The sequence below is a fragment of the Puma concolor genome, chromosome A1 (assembly GCF_028749965.1).
Source record: "Puma concolor isolate L17-30 chromosome A1, mPumCon1.1.hap2, whole genome shotgun sequence".
Lineage (NCBI taxonomy): Eukaryota > Metazoa > Chordata > Mammalia > Carnivora > Felidae > Puma > Puma concolor.
This window is the reverse complement of record NC_141667.1, coordinates 111153247-111168141: the sequence shown is the minus strand read 5'-3', so window position 1 is coordinate 111168141 and position 14895 is coordinate 111153247. Positions and strand designations below refer to the sequence as shown.

The following is a 14895-nucleotide window of genomic DNA, read 5'->3' as shown; positions in this document are numbered from 1 at the left end:
CTTACCCCTCACTGACAGTGTCCCTTGGGCATGGCACTTCTAGCTGTCTCCTCATCAAAGCCTTGGTGTGTAATCTTACCATGGTCATCCTTTCCCAGCTCTTGGCATGTCCCCAGTCTCAGTGACAGGATACACAGAGTCCAGATTTACAATGTAAATGCATTTAGAGTCTAGACTTCTTCCAACAACACATGGAAGAGTTCGAACCAGTGGGGGAAACCCAAGCTTGCAAATCTGTCCTATAGCCCTTAAATTAGGGAGCCAAGACGCAAGAAGCCAGGGTCAAGTTCAAAAGCTTCAGCCTTGGGCTCCTGGGCCGGGAAGATGCCTGCTAGGATGTGCATACCCCATTCCCCAGTCTGTTTTGTCCTGAGCTGAATTTTACTCCATCACATGGACAGGTTCTCATTCCCACCACTCCCCCATGCAGATGAGGACTTGGGAGTTATTAAGAAAAGGAGCTCAATTGTCCCCCTTGGCTTATCGTTACTAACCAGGCAGAGGAAAGCTTCAGCCCACCATTGATTTAGATTAGCCCCTTCGTTTCAATATTATTAATTACCCAAGTTAGCATACAGCATGTCAACATCAAACCCCTACTTTTTTTTTTGAATTAACTGTTTCATTTGCAACCCCATGGCTGTACCTGCTTTCTTTCATGTCTCTGGGACCAAAGCAGGAATACCTCACAGATTCGGTTTTAACCCTGACCAACCAAGTTACTGTACTGGGGACTAACACAGGTGACTCCTTCCATGGGCGTCCACCAGGTTAATCTTTGGAGGTGACATTTCCATAATAACTTAAGGTTTGCCCAAGTTCTCTGTTGCATCCTGTGCAAAGTAAACAGAAGGGTTAATTTAGTTCTCTAATCTCTTGTTATAAGCCTAATTATTTTACATGTCTTCATTTCATTAATGAATTGCTGCTTTTTACATGCAGCTCCTTCCCCATTGCTTTTGTTTAAACCTCCTGGTGGGAAGGGATAGATTAATTTTGTTGTGCCTTAATGAAACTGTATGCTACATTAGATTTAACCATTTGGCATGCACTGCCAACATCACCATTATGCATAATGAATTATTTTTTGTGAGTCCCAAACTACTATAGACCTTCAGTGTTCTCCTTCAGATATTGTGACTGTGCAACGGGCAGGCACAGAACACCAAGCTTGGTCATTGCCCCTCATGTCTAAGGAAACTGCCTTGTGGCTTTTTACTTTCTGTCACTTTCATGGAAGTGTCTAGATTTCCCCTTGTCATGAAGAACCCAGATGTCCAGTTGGGGTCCAGTGAGCATCTCACATGAAAGCAGCAAGTCAATTTTGAGGTTGTGGGAGCAGAACACCGTGCTAGGCACCTTGAGGCAAAATGTTGTTTGGTCCTTGTCTTCAATTTAAAACCCTAATCACGCATTGTTGCTCCTGTGTCTGCAGGTCATCTGGGCTCTGCCGGTGTAGACTGGGCTCAACTGGTAGCTGTGCTTCAGTTTGCAGCGGCCAGAGCAGCTCTGTTTCTCTGTCTCCATCCTCCTGGGACCAGCAGACTAGTCAGTGTCTGTTCTTCTTATGCTGATGGCAGAAGTTCAAGAGGGCAGGTAAGAATGTGCAAGGCCTCTTAAGGCCTAGGCTTGGAACCGACACACTTTTACCCACTTATTGTTTGCTCAAAGCAAGTAACATGGCCAAGTTTAAAGACGAGGCCACGAAGTATTCTCCTTTAAGAGTTAGCTGTGGCAAAACTGGGGTTAAAGGAACTGGCAAATAATTGGAGCCAACAATTAAATTGTTCATATGTTTTTAAGGGTTGGCTGGGTTCTGGGATGTGGCCGTCCCAGTTTTCAAAGCTGGAGCCATTTAATCCCACAATTAAGGTTGGCCCCAGCCAAGACTCTGGAACCAGTTTTGTCTCTAGGCAGGGGATTGAAGGATCTCAAGCCAGTGACTCTCTGGCTCATCACTGAGTTAGGCCTGATCCAAGTTCCATTAAGCCAGAACCACGTCCTGTTCCAGGTGCAGTGGGGAATGCATTTCCTGACCCTGAACTTGTGTTTCCCCCATATCTGCTGCTGACCCTAGTCTAACACACTGGCCTACCAGCACGTCCCTAAGTCATTTTCTTGGTTACCTAAGTTGCCCTGCTTGCCAACCTTTTCTGAATTGACTTTGTGAATACTTGATCTTAAAACCACCAGTCATTATTCCTTGCCTGGCCTCTCCCACAGGACAGAACCAGTGCTCCAGAATGATTTCCAGATTCAGAACAGGGGACACCTGCCCTTTCCTTTGCTACAGGAATTGGTGTTTCACTGTCCTACGGTTCAGCCTATACCTCTGATCCTGGGATTTCCCCATCTGGTGTCATTCACTGCTCCTAAATCCTAGCTCCAGACTGGAAACCCAGCTAGCAATATGGTGTAGACGATACCAAATTGTTACCAAAAAGTTGAAAGAATGTTATGTTCCCTAGGTTCTCTCCATGGGTTTGGAGGAAGGTGGGTCCCACGAATGGGTACACCCTGGAGCAATTGCTTGAGGTCAAGAAGGATGAGGAGCCAAAGAAGAAATAAGCAGTGAAATGGTAGCTCACTTAAAATTGTGCCATAATCAAGGCTAAGTGCTGATTGTCCTGGATACAAAGACAATGAGTTACAAACTCCACCTGGATGGAGTCTTGATGACATGTGTGCTGATTCTTCAGTGTCACCTTGGACACCTTCCGGGGGGGGGGGGGGGGGGAGGTCGCTGTGCTGTTCCTAACTCAGGACATTTGGTATCACCATTCCCTCTAGGAAGAACGTATTTTCCCCTGATATTTATATCCCTCCGTCCCTCATCTCCTCCAGATCTGTACACAAATATCGCCTTCTCCATGATGTCTTTCCTGATCTCCTTACTTGTTATTGCTATTCCTACCCCTCACCCAACAAGGCAATCCCTCTCTTCCTTTCCTGCCTTATTTTTTAATCAAGAACACTTATCACCATCCTGTGCAGTTCACATTTTACCTTTTGTTTTGTTGATTGCCTCCCTTCACTAGAATACGTGCCCCATGATTTGTCTCTTGGCCCCTGGAACATATTATAGATGCTCAGAAAATATTTGCTGAATGAAGGAGGAAAGGGGGGATAGACAGAAGCAATGGGAGGCTGGTCAGAGTGGGCTGGAAGATAGAGACAGGCCAAGACAAAAGCATGTATAAGTGCTTGAAGACTCACAGTCACCCTGAGGACACCAATGAGGTCAGTCCAGGGACTCCAAGGCACTGCCGAGCTTTAGCTTCCCCATTGCTTCTGCTGGTTCCTCACTGTCAGCCTGTCAGGCATACTCAGGGTTCTCCACTCCTTGACCCAGAGCTGTCCTTGGTCTACCTTCTCCCCATCTTAACCACACTTGAACAAGTAGCCAGCCAGCACCCTGAATCTCCACTTACTTACCTCCCATGGACTTTGAATTAGACTTTGGTCCAGATCTGTCTGCTAAAGGGAACTCAAATCAAAGTCCCAAACTAAATTGATCCCATTTACCCTGCCATCAGTCAGAGATCATCTTTCTCACCAACCCCCTTAATCCTAGGTTTTTTTTATAAGCACAGCATCTATTTGGATGTCCAGATAGAATCTTGAGCATCTTCTTTTACCTTTCAAAGGTGTACTGACTGCACCTGCTTCTGTCATTTCCTGTGCAACCACTGCTTCCACTCCCACCCTCCTCATCTCTTAATTGGCAAGTGTCCTAACCATCTTCCTTCTTTAAGTCCCCTTGAGCCCCATCCATTAACATTTTCCATCACCTGGGGGGCTTGTTAACATGGCATATAAGGCCCTCCATGTTCTAACTGTTCCTTCTCCAGTTCCGTCTCTCTTCCTTGCTATTATGCTGAATTTTCTCCAGTCCTTTGCACAGACAGTCCCCCTGCTAGGCGTTCCCTCTGCCACTCCTACTTACCCTTTAAGATTCAGCTCAAGTGTCATTATGATTTTGCCCATATTGCATAGCACATGTTCACTTTTTAAAAGCCTTATCTTCAATTGGATCAGCAATGTTCAAAGAATAATGGACTTGATATTTTTTCCCGATACATAGTAAATGCATAGTTATTAAGAATGTCCATCCACACAACCTCCAAAGATCATCTTGGATACCACCAAAGTCACCCCACTTTTTTAAAACAGTGGGATGGGCCGTCTTGCTGTTTAAAGTCATAGAGTTGGAGGGGTGCCTGGGTGGCTCAGTCGGTTAAACATCTGACTTCGGTTCAGGTCATGATCCCATGGTTTGTGAGTTCGAGTGCTGCATCGGGCTCTGTGCTGACAGCTGGGAGCCTGGAGCCTACTTCGGATTCTGTGTTTCCCTCTCTCTCTGCTCCTCCCCTGCTCATCTTCTGTCTCTCTGTCTCTGAAAAATAAATAAACATCATAGAGTTGGAGAGAGCTGTGAGAAGCCAATCATACTGCCTTTAGTAAGATCTGAAATATTATGCTTTGATGGTATAATATTCAAGTTATTAACAATTACTGAGTGTCTTTTACATGCTGGGCACTGTTCTGCATGACTTACTTATATTCACTCATTTAATCCTCATAATAACTACGAAATGAGACTAAAATCATCTTTATCTTACAGAAAAGAACATAGAGGCTCAGAGTGGTTAAGTAATTTGCCCAAGGTCACACAGCTGATAAGGGTTGACCCCTCTATTCAAACACAACCATTTGAGTAGAGTGAGATTATCACTTCTAACAGGTGTTAATGCCTCCAGTAGTCTATAGATGAGACTGTTCTTGGCACCTAAACTTTGCTGTACTACAGTCTGTTCTTGCTGGTGGAGGGAGGGATGCTTTGCCAGAAGGCTGCCAGGATACTCAGAAAAGTAACCTCTTGAAAGTGGACAACTCAGTAGTCTATGACTCTCTAATCTTAGTTTAAGAAGTTCTTTGTGGCAGGAGCCAACTTGGTATCACTTTGATAGAATCCCTGGCTGCTGGCCCTTTCTGCTATCCTGTGCGTTTTTTTGGTCTCCAGAGATAGCCTGAACTTTCCAGCTCTAAGCAAGAAAGCTTTGGAACCAAATCATCCATGTTCTTCTTGAAACTCATAAGCCCAACCCCTGTTGAACATATTAGAGAACTTTGTTCTTCTGCAGAACAGGTTCTCCTACAGAAGAACCTCAAAGCCAGAGGCTGAGCTCCTGCTCCTACATGTCACTTGCCCTATCTTTAAAAAAAAATCCTGGCTTGAAATATTTATGCACCTGATTGTTTGGGAGTTTTGTGGAACCTGCACGTGTCAATTAAACAGCTCATTCCTGTCACATGCTTGTCACATTCACTGGGAGCCTGTGTGTCACAGCTTTTGAAATGACGTGGCCCAGATGCTATGGATCAGCTCAGTGTCTCTTGGAGAAACCCATGCTCAGCTATATCCCTGTGGGTGATAAACAGGATGGATGTCCCCATCCCCTGATAAAGCACTTCTATCTATAAACGCATAACTCAAAAGGAATTACCACCAATATTCTTTTAATTGGAAATATCTTTCTTCCTCCTAAGCAGATACATGCAAGCTCCTTTTCTGCAGAAGCCATCCATAGAAAAGGAACATGTGTGTGAAAGACAGCCTGTTTAATCTTTCCCTGTAATCAGCTCCCCAGAGCCCAAATGCTGAGTCTGTAAAAGTTGCAAGCCCAGGCCACTCTTCTGCTCACTCCTGCTAACGACTTACTCGGCCTGCCCTGCCCCTTCTTCCTGACTTTGGCAATGGGACTCCTTGGAAAGCCAGCACTTTCCACCCTAAGGGAGATTCTCCATCAAAATCAGACACCCTAGAAAAATAGAGCTTAGGCGAAGCGGCTTTTCTGATCCCATTATTGATAAGCTCTTAGAGCTCATCAATGGAAATTAGAACTTGTTAATCCTGTACATTTCCCCCCTTGATTTTTAATTACAGAAGAAAGAAGTAATGGATAACTTATGGGGCTACAGAGACACTGAGGCTGTCAAGAGAAAATTAAATTTACGGTCAGAGAGTTTTGTTTTCTCAAGTGTCCTTGTAAAATGCAAAAGAGGCTCCTGGCATCACCAAGGCAATTCAACTGGTTTCCTAAACTGGCAGGGTTTTCCTCGAAGAAGCCCTCCTTCATTTGCCAAGAGAGTGTATTAATGACAAGGACTGGACCTAAAGGGAACTCATTCAGAAGAAAACTGCATTAAAAGAACATTAAGGGCGATGTTTTAAAGTCTGATTTAAACTCATGAAAGCAAGGAGATTTATTGTCGAAGCCAAATCGCCAAGCTGACGCGCCCTGCCTGGTAATGCATTCCGATTGGAGCACAGGGGATTGAATCCGTTCAGAACCATCGCTCACCGGGGCCCAGGCGCTCCTGCGGGGGGAGAAGAAGAGAACCAAAGTGGGACACGGGCTGGGGGCAGCCACATTTCTGAAAGCAGATAGGCTGACCTCCCACAGGGGCCGACCCACCAGGGAAGCAGGAGGAGGAGGGCGCTGCCAGCTGAGGTCCGCCTTGACATTAGCACAGAGCTTAGCAGCCTTTTAGCTTCCCAGCACAGGCCCATGGTTGCTGGGGTGCTGCTCCCTGGGGAGGCTGGAGGCTCAGCAGGCTGTTCCAACCCCTCTCTTCTGACTCCTCAACCCCTCCTGTGTTATCCTCTTTGGCAGCCCCTCCTGCAAGCGTTTAGACCCACGGCAGAACGGTCACCCCTCCCTGTCCAACCCATTGCTCTGTTTCACGTGACCACACTCTGCTTTGGAGTAATGCAACGCAGGTGTCTCACCTGGGCTGCAGACCTGGACTCCAGCCAGAAGGCCAGCTGCTTGCCACCTTGCAACTCAGGATCTGATTTCTAGCTTCGGAGTGTCAGTACCAATGTTGGAAAGGCACAGTCAGTCACCCTAGAAAACTCGAAGAACACAGCCTCGAGCCTGTGCTCTCTATCCCCATCTCGGTGCAGGGGTGCTGCCAGGGTACCTCCCACTGCTCCCGATGCCAGCTTTTATGGCTCCCCCCTCCGTAGCCTCATATCTGTTCTCAGTAGCTGCAGCCCTGCAGTTCAGCTTCGTACTTTTTCACGAAGCCTTGGAACTGATTCTGTCTCATGTTTTTCCTGGTGTTTCAGTGCCTGGACAGATACTCACTTCCCGGTATCTGTGCCCCTCTAAACCTTGTGGAATCTTTACCGTGTCTGGATGCAGGTTTGTCTTTTCAAGTGGCTGAATTTGGACAGCCAAGGGGCTGTCCGGATGTGGATGTGAAGTCATCTGCCAAAATTACAGGAGCCAAGAGCATCACAAGAGGAGAGACAGAAAGGCCTTTGCTGAAGGCAAATCCAGGGTCCAAGACCAGGAGAGCCCATCGGAGTCAGGGTGCAAACGTGCCTCAGAGAACTGGGTGGTGGGAGAATGGGGAGTCCAGGCAGTTGGCACGGGCTGTGTGACCCTTTCATCATGCATCTCCTTACTTGTACATTGAGTGCTTCACAATATCACTGAGCATGAAGCTATGGAAGCAATAAATAATATAACAACTATGTAAATGTTAGGAGAAACAACTGGGGAGAAGGTGGGAGAGGACTTCTCCGAGGCAGTGGCCACTCAGAGTTGGGTTTTGAAAGGAAAGTAGAAATTTGCCAAGACAGGAAGTGGGTAGGAAGTGGGGGTGGGTTGAGGTTAAGCTCAGAGCATGACTGGGGTGGAGACATGTGGCCAGTTTCCTTTGGGGAGCAGAGAGCTGTGGAAGACGAGACTGGAAATGTCCTCAGGAGCACGATCGCAAAAGTTCTCGGTGTTATGCTAAGAAACCTTAACTTTCTCATGCAGCCAATAGGAGGAAGCCATTAAATGTATTTTAGGTAGCTTCCGAGTTAGTACTAGTCCAAGGTGGCTAAACCCCCACAACTGATCAGAGTGCTGGCCTACTTGGGTTAGAGAGGGAGATACTGGAGGTGGGGCCCGCTGTGAACTTCCTTTCCAGAAAACGTCTCATAGGTTCCACATTTTGCATGTGATCTCACGGAAGTCATGGACCTAAAGCTATTTCTGGGAAATAACTTGTTTCCTAGGGAGAATTTCATTCTTCTTAGGGGATGTGTGCTGCAGTGTGTAAAGATGATATGTCACAATGCCTGCGACTAATTTTCAAATCATTTTTCAGCACATTTTTGCAAGTGTGTGTGTGTGTGTGTGTGTGTTGGGGAGGGAGAGAGAGAAATGAAGAAATTGAGGCAAGATGTAAACAGTTGATGAATCTAGGGGAATAGTATATGGATGTTCATCACAATTTCTTTCAACTTTTCTGTACATTTGAAATTTTTAAAAATAAAAGCAAAGCAAAGCAAAACTCTCGCTCAAGGCAGAAGTAGCAGGAATGAATGTAAAGTGATGAATTTTATTCATTTATATTCCTTCACCACATACTGTCTGAATACCTACTATAGTTGTTCAATATTTAGTCGGAACAATCAATAGGACTTAGTGCCTGACGGGAGGCGAGTGGGGGAGATGATGGAGGAGGTGCGGTAACGGAGCGCGAAGTAGCCGGCGTGAATGACGGCTGGTTCAATTAACAAAGAGACGAGAAGGCAGAAGGGCAGCAGGCCGGAGGAGGGGAGAATGAGTTCAGTTCCGTGGACAGCATTTTAAAAGGAGTGTTGATGAACTTGAATGAGTTAGGAAGAGCCATCAGAAGCAAGGTATAAGAGAAACAGGGTGGGCCAAGGACAGGGATATATTTGGGAGGAGGTGAGGGTGGGTGTTGTCTGCAGTTGTCTGCAGACAAGAATAATATTAGGAAGTGTTGTGGACTAGATTCACATGACCTGAGAGGGCTATATTTGGAAGATGGGAGACAGTGACAGAGATAGTTTGGGGCTCAGGGTGTACAGGGACTTGACCCCAATCGTACTGTTGGACAGCGTCAGTCTCAGAAGACAAGTCACTAGGTGTCGAATGCTGGGCATCAGTCACAGGTCAGGAAGGCAGGGTCTCTATTCTCAAACAGCTCCCATTTTGCCATCGGATCTTCACAATCAATACCGGGCAGGAAACAAAGCCGTATTGCTTGACACAGACCTTCAAATTCTTAGAAAACCTACAGTTGTTTGTTCCTTGTCTTCCCATTTCCATCCAGGCACTTAGAAGGATGACAAGTCACGGCAGATGCAAAAATTCACAGGGTGTGTTGTGGCAAATAGAAATCCCAGGAGTCCAAGGTAAGTAGCTATTTCCAAAATGTCACGGTCCCTCCGCAACCTCTCCTACCTCCGTAACAGACAGTGCAGCTAGGGAGGACTGGCCTTCTGGAGGGACAGTTGAACCTGGCCTTGAAAGGGAGATAGGAATGTTCCAGGGAAAAGGAAAGAAGACATTCCAAGGTGAACGACGTAGCAGAATGGAAGCTAAACCATCCCAGTCGCCCTCCCCTGGCCTCTCTCAGGAAAATAGGCTTGAGAATGAAAAGAAAACCCAGACAGTAGAACCCTAGTTTCTTCCAGGCTCTTGTCTTCTTTGACCTGAGTCCTGTACCAGGGCTATTTATTTATCTCCCTGGTTTAGGGGCTTTGCTCTAGGTTAGAGGTTGCAGGGTAAATCCCCAGACTCCCATTCTGGAGATGTTTCAACTCGAGTACCTACAAAATTTGGGGCCCCAAGGCTTATTTCGCTTTCAGTTGCTCTCCTCCTCATCCTCCAACTAAGCCCAGAAACAACGATGTGAGCTATGTCCCTCAGTTCCCAAAAAACAGCTCTGGCTGTCTCCCTCGCTCCCCAAGGGGAAATATGAAAATTGCCTTTTAAAATTTCTCAGTAGACAAGTCCTTGTGTCATTGACACCCTCCTCCTCTCTTAACATCTCCTTGGCTAACATTTGTGGAGCACTTTCTATGTGCCAGGCATCTTGTGGGTTTTTTACATACATTTCATTTCCATAGCAGCCCGATGAGGAAGGTGTTATAATTAACCGCATCTACAGACAAGGAAACTAAAGCTTAGAGTGCTTGAGCAATTTGCTCAAGGTCATGCCGCTGAGATGCCAGAGAGTGGATGCCAGAATCGCGGGAGATGGATTCCAGTACACAAACTCTTAAAAATCCATGCGAGGGGCGCCTGGGTGGCTCAGTCGGTTAAGCATTTGACTTCGGCTCAGGTCATGATCTCACTGGGTTTGTGAGTTTGAGCCCTGCATCAGGCTCTGTGCTTACAGCTCAGAGCCTGGAGCCTCCTTCAGATTCTGTGTCTCCTCTCTCTGCCCTTCTCATGCTCATGCTCTGTCTCTCTCTGTCTCTCAATAATAAATAAACATTAAAAAAATTTTTTTAAATAAAAATTAAAAAATCCATGTGACAGCTACACTGGCTCATTCTAGAGGACCTCAGTCCACATCCTGAACACAATTAAAAAAACCAAAAATCAAAAACCAAACACTGAGATACTGTTACTGTGTTTCGGGATTTGTTCTAGGGATTTTATATGTATCAGTTCCAGTAACTTCAAAGCCACCTTGCGAAGGAAGCGCTGTTATCATCTACTTTTTTAAGGATAAACAAATGGAGGCACAGAGAGGTTAAGTGACTTCCCTGAGGTCAGAATTTTAACTCAGGCGGTCCATCCCGTAACTGTATTGCTGTGACATCTTGCCTGAGAGACAAGTGTATAGAGTATGCATGTATAACTTGCAAGGGGGGACCTTTTCAGGAATGTTGCCCATGTGGGGTGGACTTCCAGCATCTCCCGTGGCCACTGTCCCTGTTCCGTACCGTACCCTGTACCAATGGTCATGTAGCATACCTTTGCCGTCATCCTTGTCCCCAGAGCACAACAAGAGAGAGGATTCCTAAGTGTATCCTGAACAGCATGGGGGGAGCTTAATTCTCAAGTGTTAACAATGTGAAACTCTTGGAGAAACAGGTTCATAATGTGAAAATTCTGCGAGATAGTACATTGTTTTAAATTAGCATAGTTACCCTCAAAGTTAGAAAGGAAAAAGTTTCTTGCTACTGGCATTTATTAAATAGTTTGTCTCAGCCTAAATGAAAGCATTTTGGTAAAAAAAATTTCCTGCCATCTATAAAAAAAAAAGGGAGAGGGAGAATCACTGATTTGTATATAAAGAAAGGGAAAAGGGGAGAGGCAAGGAGGAAAGACACAAGGAGGGAGGGCATGAAGAAAAGAAAACTTTTTTCTTACTTTGGACTATGCATCATGGTAATGAGAATATAATCTGATCACCTAAAATAGTCTGGCCTTACTTACGCCCTCTGGTTGGTGATTATTTTTGCCTTCATAGGAAATATTTTGATTTAAAATTTTCATTACATTAAATCTTCCTTAAGTCTTAGAGTAGTATGCCCCAGGCTGACATTCACAATTTACAAACCATTTGTAAACCAAAGCTTACAACTGGTTTGGCCAGGGCCCCAACCAGTCAGAGCAAGTGCTCCCTGGTATATGGTGTCCATGGGAATCAACTAGATCTCAACCCTCAGATGTCATTGATCTGGGATTTTAAAATGAGATCAATGGAAAAACAATATAGCGAAAGCTTTCGCTCCTCTCAGCTCATTTTCTATAGGATTTAAATAATCTAAAATCTAGCCAGAAACCAGAAGAGCTCAGCAAAAAATGATGGAGCCACTTAGCATATCTAGAAGGAGGTCTGTATAGCAAGGTTCACACAGTCTGTTCACAGGACAGTTGATAGAAGGGATTCTCTGCCAGTGGTTTTGACTTTGAAACCACCTTAATGTTTGCCATGTTTTCATCAATCTTGAGACAGGAGACTGCAGAGGGAAGAATTACTTCTGGAGACAGTGTACGTTAATAAGAGCAAAAGAGACAAAGAGACAGTAGCATAGGGGAAAACCCCAACATCCAGACACAGCAACTCTAAACACACAAGAAGCTGAGGTTATCTAGTACAGGGGCAAATAGCCCTGTACAGAGCAATCAATACTCCCAGAGGGCAAAGCATCATCACAATTATGTATACTGATGACTGGACCACCAGGAAAAGATGAAGTTGTGTTCTGGGTAGAGAAAAAATCAGAAAAGGATGAATTCAATGAATGGAAAATCTTTGCATACAAACATTTAAAATTCTAAAAAGAAAAAAAAAAATCAAAAACCCTAAGTAATCCTTAAAAGAATAGCTTCTGATATATCTCTTAGGGTATGAAATAATGTTACTGTGTTTATATGTATGTTCTTACATGTAAAAGTGTAAGAATAGACTGTTCCACAGTATAAAGGAAATGGCATTATCTAGGAAAATTTAACTACTGAGTTTTATAGTGAATTAATAGCCATAAGGTAAGAAGATGGAAGAAATTATATTTTCAAGGATTCCAAGGAGGCTGACACAATTCACTTGGTCAGCTGGAACTATTCTCCACCTGAAAAGTGGCTGCAGAGGGTGGGGGAGGACTGGGCTGTGCTTCCAGGGACAGGGTGACATGGGTGTGTGAGTTTCATGTTGTAAGCCTGCGCTTTTCAGAAGATAGTGGGCATGAGGGGAGGCCAGAAAATGACAGAAAGCTGAGAGGTACAAGATCCCGTCTCTTATCAAATGTGAATCTCTGATCAACTTACCAGATTGTGTACAAGGACAGGACTTTTTTCATGTACTAGCTAGCGGGGCACCAAATTAACCTCAGACTTTTGGATTTAGGAGAATTGGAGGAAATCAAGAGGAGGTAAGGTCATGAACTTGTAGGAATTGTGAGGATGACTGGTGGGTTCAGAATTTGGGGATTTGAACCAATTTACCTAAATCTCTGAGACTCAGGAAAGCCCAGTAGAAATCTGTGTGTGTGTGTGTGTGTGTGTGTGTGTGTGTGTGTGTGTGTGTGTGATAGGTATATATGTTTGTATGTGTATGTGTATCAGTTTTTTAATAACCGATAGTTATTGAATACCTGTTGAGTGACAGGTGCTATGTTAAGTGCTTTTATATTCATGATTTCATTTAATCTGTAAGCCAACTTCTGTGAGGTAAGAATTGCGACAGTGAAGAAATTGATCTCAGAGAGGTTAATTCGCTTGCCCAAAGTCAAAGTCACACAGCCAAAGAGTGGTTATTCTAAAATGCATTCTTTCTGTCCAACCTCAAGCAAATTTTAATGCACCAGGAGAAGCTGTTCTTTATTTACAGACCTACATTCTCTCAAACAGTCAGGGAGTCTGTCTTCCGGTTGTCAAGTTACTAAACCTTGACAACAATGAAGGAGAATTTTAATGTTCCAAGATTTCAATAGATCTGGAGTTTGTGTGGGAAATTGAAGATGCAGGTTTAATGCGGGACAAGGAGGACAGCCGTATCTTGTAGATTTAAGGCATTTGCTGTGTATACATGTTTGGAGCTGTTTTCTTCTGCAACCACCACTGCCAGCGATAAAGAATGAATGATACCGAGTTCACAGGACTGATATCCATCAGCAACAGTATTTATTCCAGCCTCATAGGAATAAATACAAGGATGTGCTGATAATTACGCCTTGATACACGGAAGAGGATAGAAAAACTCTTCCTCAATTTGTCTAGCTCTCTGTGAATAATAATGCTGTCTGTGTGTTTATGGGAGGCAAAGTATTTAAAGCTCTATTGTTATTTTCACAGAAAAACAACTTTGAGAGAGGCATGTTTTCCGTACTCACTGGGAATGTGGGATTTATCTCATGGCCCACGGCCCCCTTTCCTTTTCTGACCAGCACAAATTCCTAGTGTTTTGATGCATGGGAGACGCTCTGCCTTCACTGTGAGATGACAGAGGCTTACAGAATGTCAAACAGAGCCCTGGTTTCCTGACTTCTGACCTAGCTCAGGTTTTTCTGTTTCTTTTCTTTCTTTCTTTTTTTTTTTTTCCCCTTTACATGACTCAGACAGGCTCTCGGAGGCCTAGAGATAAAAGGCCTTATTAGAAGTGCAAAATATGACTATTATTACCTCCTTCAATAAGGCTTCTTGCCAATTTTTCAAATGACTAGATTCCGTGTGCTAATTATTACTCCACAGATTCTGCATTTCATTTTCTTTCCCTGAAGGAGCCCACTTCCTAGGAAGATGAAGACAAGTGCTAAAAAGTGTGTTTACTGCCATCTATGGGAGGGAGCAGGGCCACCATGGCAGCAGCAGTGGGTCCCCTTCCTGTGTAAGTCACAAAGCCACACAGAAATGTGCATGCTGTGTACAGGTTTTGCAGGGGCCTCCGCAGGAAGATACCACTGGCAATTCATTTGTTTAAAGTTTTCCAGAAATAGAAGTTCACATTCCTGCTTTAGAGAGTGAGAACAAACTGCCCAGTTCAAGGCCATCATATTCACGTGTCTAGAAACATAGAAGCATGTGGGCTCCTCTCCTAACTCAGGGTTCTCCCCTATGAGTACCCTCCAGTGTCCTGGCAGAGAATGCTTGAACTAGAAATTCATTTGCTGGATGATTCTGAATATTCTGAAGGAGGCCAAGAAGTGGGGCCTGATAAAGACCCTCGAATGGCCAGAATAGATGTCTAAAGTCCATGTGCTGCGTGGCCTAGGAAATTGACCCACGAATAAGGCTATTATAACAAATTATACTGTTTAAGTATCAGAAACTCAATTACAAGATGGAGCAGAGATTTTGAAAGACAGATGTTTGAGGGAAACAAAAAGTGATGGCACTGATCCTAAAACCTAGGGAGAAAAGAGGAAACTTAAGGAAAAAAAACGAAACAAAACAAAACACCGGATACAAGAGCCCAAGAGAGCAAAGCAGCTTGGACAATCACAGTAGTGTAGCAATCCGTGTTCATGCTAATGATCCAATTATCAAATAATGGTTAGATTTTCTTAGGGTGGTTAAATCAGTAACATGAAAGGAGCAAAGGATACAACAGCACAAGACACGGGAA

The 14895-nt window shown here is 44.5% G+C and overlaps 1 long non-coding RNA gene across 1 annotated transcript in view; it reads left to right on the top strand.

Moving 5' to 3' along the window:
• The window catches only part of LOC147584364 (uncharacterized), a 158620-nt gene extending 149245 nt beyond the window's left edge, over positions 1 to 9375 (top strand). The window contains exons 3-4 of the long non-coding RNA XR_015255397.1: positions 1436 to 1596; positions 9145 to 9375. This is a non-coding gene — a long non-coding RNA (uncharacterized LOC147584364). The remainder of the gene's footprint in view (positions 1 to 1435; positions 1597 to 9144) is intronic.
• The last annotated feature ends 5520 nt before the right edge of the window (positions 9376 to 14895 follow it).